The 11325-nt window shown below is 39.3% G+C and overlaps 1 long non-coding RNA gene across 1 annotated transcript; it reads right to left on the bottom strand.

Moving 5' to 3' along the window:
- Positions 1-767: 767 nt before the first annotated feature.
- LOC307181312 lies at positions 768-2689 on the bottom strand. The gene is made up of 3 exons (XR_013826412.1): positions 2652-2689; positions 2051-2109; positions 768-1359 (listed from the first exon to the last, which is right to left on the bottom strand). It is a non-coding gene; the product is annotated as an uncharacterized lncRNA (long non-coding RNA).
- Positions 2690-11325: the final 8636 nt, after the last annotated feature.

Raw genomic sequence — 11325 nt, 5'->3', positions numbered from 1 at the left:
ACAGAATACATTAAATGTATAAATGCTGTTTAAAATGTTTGACAGTATTTAACTGTGTAAAGTAAGACTAAAATTATGAAAGGTTCCAGGGTTATTGTTAAATTTACTTGATTTATTAATTGAATAAGATATATTTACTGAAACTAAAGTTAAGAAAGAACAAGTTCTTTTTTAAATTTCAAACTTCAATCAACCAAATATAGATTATAAAAATTAAAATAAAATTCTGAATAGTTTTTTTTCTGTATAAACCTACCCTTAAGGATATTCAAAACAATATTTTAAATGTTACAATACAGATCCTCAAAGAGTTTAGTAAAGTGAAATGCTAGTTCCCCAATTAACACTTTCTCTTCCAGACCAGATGACATCACTTCTCTCAAACTGGCATTCCTTCTCAGTCTCCTTTACCAGATCCACCTTTACCAGCCCTTTAAATGTTGGACTGTCTCAAGGCTCTGCCTTTGGCCCTGTGCTCTCTTCTTTCTATAGCATCTCTTGAGGTGATTTCAAACTCTAAGTATGATCCATGCTCTGGTAGAAACTGCTCACCAAACACATTTCCTGTTTCCTAGGCATACAGCTAGGCCAGAAGTTCTCAGTCTCCCTTGAAGTTAGGTAGGTCCACATTACTGTGTAAGAGTTAATAAAATATAGGAGGAAGTGATATATACCACTGCCAAGCCTAGCCTTTCAACACTTCCTACATAATCCTCTCTCTTCGCTTCAATCATTTGGCTGAATACACAAGACCTAGGAGAGATATCAGAGGCTCTAGGGGGTGGTATTGCCTCAAGATGGAAAGAGCAACCATTTCTGAATCATTACTTGGAGGAGTAACCAGCAATCAAGAATGCTCACTGGATTTTATACATGTGAAAAATAAACTTCTTATTTTTTTTAATCCTATAGATTTGTCACAGAAGTCAGTATCACTAATATCACTGATCTTGATAGAATCCTCCATTTTTTCACGTTTTTTGCCAGCCAAAACTTCACTCCTGGGATCCAGAATTAAACATCCAATTGCTTAATTGAAATCTCCATCTGAGAGTCTATCAGGCCCACCAGTATTAGTCAGGGTTCTACAGAGAAACAGAACTGATAGGCTATATAGAGATATACAAAAGAGAAGATTTATTATAGGAATTGACTCACATGGTTATGGAGGCCAAGAAGTCCCACAGTCTGCTGCCTGAAAGCTGGAGAGCTAGGAGAGCTGATGGTATAATTCAGTCCTCAACCGAAGGCCCGAGAAGTGGCGTGGTAGGGGTGTGTCTCTCGTATAAGTCTTCAAGTCTGAAGGCCCAAGAACCACTTCCTCTGATGTCTGAGTTCAGGAAAAGATGAACGACCCAGCTGAAGAAGAGAGAGAGGAAACTCATCTTTCCTTCACCTGTTTGTCCTGTTAGGACCCCAATCACGTTGGTAAGGGCGAATCTTCTTTACTCAGTTTACTGAATCAGATGCTAATCTCTTCCAGAGACACCCTCACAGATACACCCAGAAATAATGTTCTACCAGCTCTCTGGGCATCCTTTAATCCAGTCAAGTTGATACATAAAAGTCACTTCACTACCACCCCCAACACATTTACTGTCCACTTTCCAGCCTCACCCCCACCTCCACCCAGCTTCCCTATCTGCCCTATCTGAATAAATGACACCATTCTCCATTGTTGTTCAGGATAAAAGCCTAAGGCATTCTTTATCCATTTACCAAGGAAATATTTATTGAGTCTCCTATGCATCAGGAACTATGCCAGGTGCAGCAGATATAATAGTAAACAAGGTAAACCTGGTTGCTGTTCTCTCTTTTAGTCATATCCAACCACCACTAGGGTCCTCCTAAAAAATAAATGCGATCATATCTGACTCTTGCTTGAAAATCTTTGCCTTTACTCTTTTTTACCCTTCAAAATAAAGTTGAACTGTTTTCATCAGGATATGCACATTTTCCCAGGACCTTATACTAATCTATTCTTGTAGTGGACATCTACCTTGAAACCCTCATGCCTCTGGGTACAGTTAGTTGAATGAAGAAAAGATACCTGATTCCATTTAGCAGATGGTATTCTTTGCTGAGGTATTGAATTGTAGTTTGAAGTGGCTGGAAGTGTTACATATGTGACCGGTCAGCTTCTGCCTACCACATGGATACATTCACAGAGACCTGGGATTAACTAGAAAGTATAATAAAGCACGTGTCCAGAGAGGAGCAGAGATAGTATTAGAAATGGAGTACTCCCTTAATTCCTGACCTTGATCTTGATTCCAGGGTTTCTTGACACCCAGTGTCATTCCTACCCTTGGGTTCTATGAGATAGTCTCGTGTCCTTGTAATAAACCCCTACCCCTTTGTCCATTCTCCCTTTTGCTTAAACTAATTTTAGTTTATTTTACTTGCAACACTGAATCCTGAATATTTAAGCTCTCAACCTCATCTCTCCTTCAACTCTACTCTCCCATTCTCTAATCCCATCATCTATCATAAAAACTTGTTACATAAAATTTCAAATGGTTTCTGAAACATTCTTGGCTGTTTTGTGGCATTAGGCTTTTATAAAATCTGTCTTGTGCCTCAAATGCCCATTACCACTTAACTTTCTGGAAATGTTCTAGTTGTATATTAAGGTTTTTCTCAAATATCACCTCTGCAGTTCACTTTCTCTGGATTTCGCCAAGAAGACATTTTCATCTTCTGTGTTGCCATAGTACTCCATCTACACATCTGTTACAGCATAAAGGACATGAAATTACTATTGAGAGATTTTCTTCCACATTAGACTAACTCAGGTGTAGGAATGGTCTTTAATTCTGAAAAGCATTTGGATTAGTTTCTATATTTCTGAGAGTATACGTGATGTATAGAGATGCTTTGCCTTTAAGCCAAATAAATAGAATACTTTAAAAACTAACTTTGTCAATACCATTGGAAGTAGAAAACTATCACACACTGATACATACATAGACATACATAAACATACAGAGAGGCAAAAACAGAGAACTTATGGTTCTAAAATTTTACCAAGAAGCAGATAGGGTAGGGGTCCCTGGAGAAAGAGAACCAGACATGGGTTTCTTGACATAAGAAAAGCTATTTTTTGGCCTAAGCTATGCTGTGATCTAAGCCTGGCCGCAATGCTTGTTCTTGAACAGGTCTCGGTAATTAATGATCTTAAAAGAACAAAATAATTCAGGAACAGATGACTGTTATCAGGCAAGAGAAGTAACAATAACAAAGATAATAAATCAGTTGTAAAGACTCCCAGTTCCACAATGGTAAAGGTTAACCTGAAGAACATTTTCGAGCTGTTTCACAGAATTTGGACGCCCTTGGGCACTCAACCACCAGATCAGGCGGAACCTAAGGAATGATGACGTTGACCCTTTCTGAATTCAATCAACTAGAGCTTGGACTCTGTCGAACTTTGCCCTAATTCTATACTGAATTCTCCTCTGCTCAAACCCCCTCATGAGAATGTATGTACACTTAGCTTAAAACTTCCCCCATGTTGCTGTGCAGGGAGACACTGCTGTGGGAAAGATCCCCGGTCCACTCCTTACTTGCTGCAAGTAATACAACCTTCCTTCTCCTGATCTTTGACTTGGTTGTGCAATTTGGCTGACACCCACCAGGGGGCGAAGCCAGCTTTTTGGTAATAGTATAATAATACAAACCCACAAGTTTAGAAAAGAGTGGTTGGATCCAAATTGTGTTTCTGGCAGATGCATAAGTTAAGTTTACCAGCTCAGATGGCACAAACTTTTTATTAATATTTGTGGAGAGTGTTAAGATTTTCCATTTTTTCATTTGATTAGTTTCCAAATAGGATTTCCCCTTTTTTTTCTTTTCTTTTCTTTTTTCTTTTTCCTCTGATAAGAATTATCTCTCGGAAGTTTCTGTTTCAAAGAGATGGCCCTCAGTTCCTAGAGAAGAACAGGTAGAACATTTACGTCTCGAAGATACAGGGAATGAATGCAAGTTTCTTCAAGAAGGACTTTTGATCCTAAATCCAGAATTTTACAATAATTACAAGTCTTTTGAGATGAATAGGGGATGTTTGACGATTGGTAAAAAGATAGGTGAGCTTTTAATTGTTTCTAGAGCTGCATTTCTGTTCTTGTAAAGACTTGATCTGTAAGAAAAATACAGTTGTTTTCAATTCCTCAAAGAATGGGTTGCAACCTAAACGACAATGAAGCTGACCTATCCATTCAACTACATTACCTTCAATTTCTTTAGGAAAATTAATAAACAGAAACCTCATTTAGAATGGAGTTGGGAGGCCAGAAGGGGGAGCTCTCATGCCCTACCACTTAATGTCAGTTGCAGACCCAACAGGAAGAAACTTACCTTTATGTCTCCAACAGGAAGAAGGTTACTACTTTACTGTCCAGCAGGAAGAAGAAAGAATTTCTCCTTGCTTGGACACAGACCAGCCAATGAGAAACTGTCACAGCTTAGCCAATGAAAACTTCCAGTTCCTATAATAGGACTCTGTTTATAACAACTCCTTCACTTCTCCCTTTCCTAGAAAAGAACTTTCCTCTCCTTTGTCCTTCAGACTTGCCTGTGGTTCACCACCATAAATTGTATGTCCCAAATTACATTTTTATTTTCTGTTCTCAAATAAACTCATTCTGCTGGTAAAATAACTGGCTGTTTTATTGTGTAGGTCAACATTACTTGGTGTCAGAGAGTGGGATCCAGAGAAGACCCCCCAATAACTCTGAGGCTGGTTATTGGGGGTATTCTTTGGTGCTGGTACCCACAGAGCCCACTGAGCTCACTGCTTTCTTGCAGACCCTGGAGCTGTGCTCTTTTTGCAATTTAAAACTTTCCAGGCTGCTTTTTTTTTTTTCTTTCTTTCTTTTTTTCTGCTTTTTTTTTCTTTTCTTTTTGTCCTTTCTGTTAAAGGCTCTATCTTCTTTCTGAATACTCATTTGGTACTTTGCACTGACTCTTTTGAAATTGGGCTGTTCCTACTGGAAACGTGCTGCTAAGCCTTTGGTCAGATTCCTTTGGAACCAGCCTGTACCTATTGAAATTGTGCAGTTTAGGATGTTTCTTTGCTTTTCTCTAGAGTAAAACCTCTAAGAAATGGCATCCAAGTTATCTAAAAGTTTTGAGCATGCCCTCTCTTTTCAGAAACCCCAGCTGGTTTTATAAATTAAAACCACAGTCCCCCCTCATGCACATTTCTATCTAAATGGACCTACTTAACCAAAAGTAATTTAGAACACTGATGCCCATTACGGGGAACTTTTTGAACTCCCCAAACTTACTTTTCTTAAAATTGTATTGGACAGCCATGGCTTTAAAATAGTCAAAACTGAATGGGATACTTATTTCGATTGGTATTTTGAGGCTTTCAAGTGTTATCAGAAGTCTAAAATTTCTTCTCTGAAAAATACAATTTTTAAATAACTGAGGCAAACGAACAATTAAAGAAAGACAAAATGGCTTCTGAGGCTGCTCTTTCCCTCCCCCAACATCCCAAGTCTTTTTATCCAGATGTGTGGGAGCCATCCTTGTGCTCAGGCCCCACCTCCAGCGCCATCTTTCTCCTTCTGTTCTGCACTGCCTCTACCTCCCCTACAACCTCTGCTTCTCCATTCCAATTCTCTCACCAAACTTCCCCTTTTTCCTAAAACTTTCCACACTCTCTCCTCCTCTGAACCTATCAGAACCTGCCCCTTTAAAGTTAAGTCTTCTGATGATACAAACAAACCTCAAGTTTTTTATGTTCCCTGGACTAAGGCCAAATTGTGAGCCACAGTTAAAGAGTTTCCTAAAGTAACTAAGGATCACCCCCACCCCATAGGTTTGCTGAAGAATTCAACATAGTTATCAGACTTCCCAGCCTGGTTTTTCAGATCTATATCAGTTAGTTCACATGCTTGTTGGTGAGAGTCAGGCCAAACATTGGATGAAACTTGCCCAATGGGAACGTCCTGAAAGTGATTTAAAAAAGCAAACTCCTAACTTTTGGCAAGAGGCTAGAACACTCGCTGTAGAACTCTACCCAGCACTTACAGTAGCTTTTCTTAAGCCTATTGATTGGAACAAAATTCAGGCTAGCACACAAAAATCTGATGAACATTTTCATGGCTATTATAATCAACTTCAGATTTTTTTCAAAGAAAATTCTCATCTTCCTTCAGATGTTGAATCTACTTGGGTAGCCTTTAACTCTATGCTTGTTAACATTTTGAACTGGTGTCTTTCTTTTTCAGTTAAAAGGACCAGGGTGGAATGAGAAACTATGTCCACTCCAGATTTAGTTAATTTGGCAAATCAGCTCACTCGCACCTTAGATGAGTCATCTAAAAGAAAGACTGCTAGAATTCTTAATTTTCAACTCCAGCTAATGAAGGTTCCCAAACAAAACCAAAGCCCTCCTAATTTCTGCTATTATTGCAAAAAGCCAGGACATTGGAAGAAAGATTGTCACCAACTTAAGTGCTTCAGGTGTCTTTAGCCCTCTAATCACCTTTTTCAATGTCCTCTTCATTCCCAATGGTCTAAAGGGATGCAAAAGATACTATCCTCTCAATATCCAGAGCCACTTGCACAGATCGGCAAAGGAAAAAATGGATTAGACAATTATCCTGAGAGCTGGCAATAGTGGTAGGACCCTAACTGCAAATATGGTACAATGCACGTTTCTGTTCAGCCATATCTAGCCACTAATAGGATGTAACCCACATTTATCTCCAGTCATATTTTAGGGGTCCACAACCTGACAACTGTCAAGCCAAGTTCTCAGGACACAAAACAAAACAGACAAGAAGGTAATAGCTGTTCCTGGGAGAGAAAGCACAGACAACCAATGAGTACCTGAAAGCAAATTCATGAGTCACAAGTCAAAGATCTAATTCTTACTTTTTTTTTCTTTGGCCTGGCAATCTGAATTTGGAAAGGAAGGAACAGCATGAAATTTACCTTCCTCTCTCTACCAAGCACCACAGATAGAGATCTGAGAGAACTGACTTTGGTAGGAATTCTCACCCTTTGCTGGCTTCTGCCATTTTGCCCAGGATCCCATTTGCAGGCTCTGGAACTAGTGGGGTGTCCCAGCAGGTCCCATCTTGGTCACCAGGAACTGTAGCAGAGGAAAAATAATTTTCCCTGTACCCTTTATGGTGAGTGCTTGGCTGAGACCTCATTTTCTCTAGGTTACCTCATATATATACAAGCTTATCGAAGTTAAAATTTCTCCACTGTGGTCACTGAATTCAAAATATTTGTTGGTAAGGTTAACTCACTTGTTCAGCCTTAGGACAAAATTTTATTTACCCGAGGCTTAAGTCAGGCCCAGTCCAAGCCCAGACCCAGTCCAGTAAGTCAAACCCAGTCTGACTCTGGCCAGTTTCCAGACCCAGTCTGGAAAAAGAAATGCACGAATAAATTCTGGAAGCTGATAATGTAAATGCTGCAGAGCTAGGATCCAAGAGGGATGTACCCACCATCTCCAGAGGCATCGAGAAAGCAGGGAATTCAAGGGCTCAGCAGGTACAACTGCTTGGTTGCTTCTTGCTCCTGGGCGTGTTGGGGGAGGTTGGAGGGAGTCTCCTTTGGTTCCACAGTCTGAAACCAGAACCATTAAAAGATAAACTCAGGTATATTAAAATTTTTAAGAGTTTATAAGAGCAAAAATCGAATGGAATTTGGCAACATCAAACCAGAAGTGGTTAGGAATGCTCCACTGACAGGAGCACAGGGAGAGGCTTTTCTAGAGAAAAACCGGGAGAAATGTAAGAAAATTATTGATTGGGTATAGTTTAAAGCCTTGTTTCCTGTTTGTGATTGGCTGTGTTTAGCATTTTGATTTCATAACATTAAGGCATTTATAGGGTTAGATTTGGGTTTGGTTACATGGGCCACCGTGGCATTAGGCCCACACTATCTAATGGCTTCCTGTTTTAATTAATTTAACACTTCTAATTTATAGGTTCAGGATTTTGGATTTTTTTTTTTTTTTTTTTTTTTTTTTTTGCGGCCCGCGGGCCTCTCACTGTTGTGGCCTCTCCCGTTGCGGAGCACAGGCTCTGGACGCGCAGGCTCAGCGGCCATGGCTCACGGGCCCAGCCACTCCACGGCATGTGGGATCTTCCCTGACCGGGGCACGAACCCGTGTCCCCTGCATCGGCAGGCGGACTCTCAACCACTGCGACACCAGGGAAGCCCATTTGCTGTTACATCTTATGAGCCATAATATGTGCGTTCTCTTGGCCAACCATGAACACACAGAGAGGGCGACTGCGAGGGGGCTAGCCCCCTGAGGCAGATGGATCGATGCAGAGTGAAAGCCAGAACCAAGGATGTGACATGAAGAGACAGGTGAGGAAGATCATGTCTCCTGAACTGCAGTATTTGGAAAGTGATAAAAGGGAGAATGTAATGCTCACATTCCCAGTGCAGTGGCAGCGAATGGTGAGAGAGGAAATCAGTTCTATGGCTTTGTGGGACAGCCACCAGCCCAGGCATTACAGGATGCAGTTTGCTTCTCTGAGACATAGTGTTCATGGCACAGGATACAGGATGGCTGGTGGGGGTGACTGGGACTGAGGCACCATGAGGAAGGGACTCCCTTCCCTAAAACAGACCCTAGCAGTGCCCTTGACTTAGATCCCATGTAACAACTGTGTGAGGGCACAGAACATATATGAATTCCACTGGTAGCAAAGTAGCAATCGCTTATGATGATTTGAGATTCTAATATATTTACATTTTCTTTTAATGGATTAAAGCTGCCAGAAAACCTCCTCCAACCACACACCATGTTAATAAAATTATATCTTGATTACCAATTAAAGATGTATTCTGATTGAAAAGCTCTGAATAATTCTCCATCGTGGCCTGATTCGTTGTGAAATTACCAGCTGTGATTTGTCTGGGTAAATAACACCTCTAGCTCCTGCATCTTCACTTCCATCTTGATAAAATCAGAACTTAATTATTTCAAATCTTGTACTTCTGTCATGGATGTCAAATTAAAAATTTCAACATTGCAAATCTGCAAGGCAACATTTAAAACTGTGGAGCGCTTTCTTCTTCCAGCTGATTGCATGCATGTACATTCCATAATGAACAGAACATATCATGTTCCTATAACAACAATAACCTTTCTGCATATTTTATTTTGTTCTTGAGCCTGTTTGTTTCGATGGAAAGTGTTTCTAATAAGTTGTGTTTGATACGAATTTTGGAAGGGATCAATCCAACTTGTCTTCTGCATTAAAGTTCTACGTACATGCTCTCCCTTCTAGTGTAGAAAGCAATGTAGGTATTTTCCTGGAGTAATCAATAAAATGAAATCTTAAAAAAAAAAAGAAAAAAATTACGAAGATCTTTTTGTTCAGCTGCTGTAAGCAGATGACTTTTCTTATATAAAGAGAACATTCCTGGAAACAGATTTCATTCATTTCAAACAGCAAATGCAGCATTTTTTGAAATAAAAAAAAAAGATAATGTTACCCACCCAAGCCAACAACACTACAGCACTAGATTATTCATAAGATAGTAAATCTAGTTATTCCAATGAGCATCACAAAATCTAATATAAGGTGTTATCGCTACTTAAGTTATAAAAGAGTGCATGCACCATCAGGCATGGGGATTGTCTGAGACTACAAGATGCATGACCTCTGTTTCCTTTAAAAAAAAATCACTTTCAATATATCTTAAGATTTCAAAAGAATAGAATGCAACAATGGCTCACATTTCAAGGTGAAAGGCCTCTGTTGACTAAAGATGCTTCCATTTTTATTGCAGTTGAGGTTCTTGCCTTTTTTTTTTTTTTTTGGTAAGCTTTTTTCCATCACAAGCTGATGTACAGATATATTTATAGTTCAGTTTCATTTAACTATGTTCATTTGTACTGTTCTGTGACAGATTTATATGATCATAGATCCCTGGTGTCACTGTTGTATTATTTATATTTCTATAAATTAAGGCCATTATTATCCAAGATGGCTCCTGACAATAGGATGCAGTAGTTGGAAATAGCATTTAATATTTCCTCAGTCCTGATGAATTCTCTATGGATTGCATCCTGACACAGACTAAGAAATCATTGTCTTTGCTGGAAAAAGGGAGGTCTTGTGTAATAATAATAAGTCACTAATGAAAGACAAAAATTTCAGGAGTATTTGTAGACTCTGGTGTTTAATTTTCCTAATGATAGCCCTGATGACAAATAGATGAGAGAGATAATACGGGGCTGATAAGCTGATAACACCAGCAGACCAGGCTTCTCTCCCTCCCGCTGCATGTGATTAGCCTCTAGGACAGATTCACATCATGCATTTTATTTATTTATTTATTTATTTTTAATCTTTATTGGAGTATAATTGCTTTACAATGGTGTACCAGTTTCTGCTTTATAACAAAGTGAATCAGTTATACATATACATATGTTCCCATATCTCTTCTCTATGGCGTCTCCCTCCCCCCCACCCCCCATCCCACCCCTCTAGGTGGTCACAAAGCACCGAGCTGATTTCCCTGTGCTATGTGGCTGCTTCCCACTAGCCATCCATTCCATGCTTGATAGTGTATATATGTCCATGCCACCCTCCCTCCCTGTCACAGCTTTTTAATCTTCCTTTTATCTCTGTATTGGAGGATGATGTCTCCACCAAGCGATTTTTAAGCAAGGGTTTTATGACAGATGGGGGTAGATGAGGACCTTTCTCTCCCCAGCACCAATAAAACAAACTTAATTGGTGACTTCAACATAAAACAGTTTATTTCTGGCTCTAGGATACAGCAAATTAATAATCAGATATCGAGGATGGGCACAGAAAAGACGATGGGAAAACTGTTGCCTCAGATTGCTTTGAAAGATCTCTTTATAGAACCAATCTGGTTGTACAAGCTCCTTTTCTATCTGTGAAACTGAGGTGCTTATGTCACAGAACGTGAGGCTTAAATGCGATAAATTAAATGGATATAGGTTAAATAAAGATTGCTAAAATATATAAATTTGCCAGTCGTCTGTCTAGCACATAGTAACATAATGAGCATTTATTATGTGAAAGTTAGGATACGGAACTTGGAGTGTGTTTGCTCCTGGTCACTAACATGACCCTATCTTAGGAAAGGAATCTCTGTATATTATCTGTGTGTGTGCTTTTAAAATTTGCATTTCCCTAATGACTATTGAGGTTGAGCATCTTTTCATGTGCTTATTGACCACTTGTAGATCTTCTTTGAAGAAATATTTATCCAAGTTCTTTGCTCATTTTCAAATTGGGTTGTTTCTTTTTTGTGGTTGTTGAGTTGCAGGGGTTTTAAAAAATATATATTCTGGCTATT

The sequence above is a fragment of the Stenella coeruleoalba genome (genome assembly GCF_951394435.1).
Source record: "Stenella coeruleoalba genome assembly, contig: scaffold_603, whole genome shotgun sequence".
Classification (NCBI taxonomy): domain Eukaryota; kingdom Metazoa; phylum Chordata; class Mammalia; order Artiodactyla; family Delphinidae; genus Stenella; species Stenella coeruleoalba.
Note: the sequence above shows the minus strand (reverse complement) of the source record. Positions and strands in the feature narration are given on the sequence as shown.